Source organism: Garra rufa, chromosome 5 (genome assembly GCF_049309525.1).
Source record: "Garra rufa chromosome 5, GarRuf1.0, whole genome shotgun sequence".
NCBI lineage: Eukaryota > Metazoa > Chordata > Actinopteri > Cypriniformes > Cyprinidae > Garra > Garra rufa.
In genome coordinates this window covers 25,671,010-25,674,133 of record NC_133365.1, presented here as the reverse complement: position 1 = coordinate 25,674,133, position 3,124 = coordinate 25,671,010, and positions in this window count along the sequence as shown.

Here is a 3,124-nt window from a genome sequence, read left to right as displayed (position 1 = left end):
TTAAGGTGTCCTTGTTACACTATGATGATATATATGAGTAATGAGTAATATTAACAACATGCACTTACTGTAAGGGTTAGGATTAGGGTTTGATTTAGGGTTAGTTGCATGTAATTATTCATAATTCATTATTATTACAGTACAAGGACAATGTAAAATAACGTGTTACCAAGCCTTTTTTTCCTCTGGGGAGATAAAACAGTATGATATTCATTTGAGACTCAAAGTCAGACAGTGTGTTTGGTTGCACTTTATTTTACAGTATGTGTACTTACAGTATATTTACACTGTACCTACCTAAGAAAGTTCTGGTAATATAAGATAACTACATATGGTAGGGTTAGGTTTAGGGGTAGGTTCAGGGTTAGTACCTAGTTATTATAGTTATTGTAATTACTAAGTACATAGTATGTACATGAAGAACAGGACTGTAAAATAAAGTGCTACCATGTGTTTTTATTAATATTTTTAGCTATTTATTCCAAAACTACCTTATTTCAAAACTACCATTTTCTAATTTCTCCTTAAATATCCAGCACCTGGCTGCCTTGAATACCTTGTATAACACAAATAAAACACACATTTCCTCCAGAAGCCTTGGCCTGCTTAAAGAAAGAGAATCCCACAGACACATTTTAACACATCTCATTTGTTTGTATTTTTTAAGCGGCCTTTGAGATTGTGAGTTGCGAAACAAACTTATTCAAGGCTATGGGAAAGGTTTTTCTCAATCACATATCACATTTGTGACCCTGGACCGCAAAACCAGTCATAAGGGTCAATTTTTGGAAATTGAGACTTATACATCATCTGAAAGCTGAATAAATTGTTAGGATATGACAATATTTAACCAAACTGTTTGAAAATATGGAATCAAAATATTGAGAAAACCGCCTTTAAAGTTGTCCAAATTAAGTTCTTAGTCATGCATATTACTAATCAAAAATTACATTTTGATATATTTACGGTAGAAAATTAGGATCTTTACTTAATATCCTAATAATTTTTGGCAAAAAAGAAAAATCTATAATTTTGACCCATACAATGTATTTTTGGCTATTGCTACAAATATACTGTGTTACTTAAGACTGGTTTTGTAGTTCAGAGTCACATATGATAGGCCCGGAAAGCAGCATATGTTACATAAAACACAACATGAACAGTTAATAAAAAGGGAGAGAGGAATGGCCACCTCTTTCTTCCTTAATTCACTTCTGACGAGGGGCTGTCAGAATGATTTCAATTTACTCGGGTGAGATGAAAGGTTACTCATTGACGTTTAATTTAGCGATTTGGGTCAGAGGAGGCCTGCTGTCTGCTCTTTGTGCTCCGCTCCACTTGTACGAGACATCTGATTCATGCAGCTATGACAGTTGCCACAATTGTCCTCAATACCCAGTGCCGTTTTCTGCCCCATTTCATTGAAGCTCATTTTAAAAGGGAGGGAGAGCGGGGGGCATTAAAATCTCTAAGAGGATTATGGTCTGGGAGGAAGGATTTTTTTTTCTGCTTAGTAATATCTGCGAGTGGGCACAAGTGCATCTGCAGTATCACGACTGAGAACAGCTGATGTGGGTGGTGGGTTGAATAGGCCCTCCAGTAATTTTGTTTTTGTGTCACGATGTGGGGGTGTGATTTCAGTGTGCTATTATGCTTCAGCATGTGGCCATGGCAGATTTTCTCAATTTCTAATCCATTATTACTATAGCAGCATTAATCCAAGAATTAAAAAGGGGTAGTGCCATATGTATTAAATGTGCAATATCATGATTTTAAGCAAATTGCAGCTTCACCCACCAAACCAAACAGACAAACGGTGTTTTGTGCATTTAAAAATACATGTGGTAATGCTTCAGTGTTTGAGAATAAACATGGAACAGCTCTTGTTTCACAGATATTTACAAAAATGCCACAAGCGTGGCTTTTATGATCGGTTCTGAATGGTTTTATTGTTCATAACTCTAAATATTTTTAAGCAAGTAGAGATCACAGTATCTAAAGTAGAGATCCAATATGAACTGCCCTGAACTGTGTATAATAATAATCATCATCAATTCTAATTTTAAATGATTAACTGTAGACCACAAAACATTCTTTGCCTTCGGAATGAATATATGTGACCCTAGACCACAAAACCAGTCATGAGTGTACATTTTTTTGAAACTGATTTAAACATTAGATAGCTTAATAAATAATCTTTCCATTAATGTATAGTTTGTTAGGATAGGACATTATATATATATATATATATATATATATATATATATATATATATATATATATATATATATATATATATATATATACTGAGAAAATCGCAGTTAAAGTTGTCCAAATGAAGTTCTTAGCAATGCATATTCTTAATTAAAAATTAAGTTTTGATGTATTTACAGTAATAAATTTACTAAATATCTTCAAGGAACATAATCTTTACTTAATATCCTAATGATTTTTGGCATAAAAGAAAAACCAATCATTTTGACCTATACAATGTATTGTTGGCTATTGCTACAAATATACCCATGCTACTTAAGACTATTTTTGTGATCCAGGGTCACATATATCCATGTATTCTTTCAAAGTACCACAGTAAATCACTAAATATTTTTGAAAGATGTAGCAAAAATAGCTGTATGGAATTTCCATAAGTTTTGTGGAAATAATAGTTATTATGGTATTTTTTTTAAAGACTTTTGTGGTTTTACTGACACATTTCAAAATCCACTGTTTTTCCCAATACTTGAAATCAGCCGATGTGATACTAAAAAATGGCTTGGGAAAATTCTCAAAATCACCACTTTTGCTGAAACTTAGCCATGTATATTGACCAAGTGATCTTATGAGTCAAATGTCATAATGCAGTGCATCATTTCTACAGTTCCTGTTTTTTTTTAGCTTCCTTACATTTTTTAGTAACTTTGTGACATCTGACACATTCAACCTTAACTTTTAAAATTATTGTCCATAGTATTTATTTAACAGTATTACTACTGCAATGTCTTTGAAGATCTTTTTGATCAACTAGTAAGAAAACCGTAGTCATCCAGGTAGATGTTTTGTAATAGTAATAGAGATAAAAAAAATGCATGTGTACAGAGAAATTAGCAATTATGTAAATTAGATA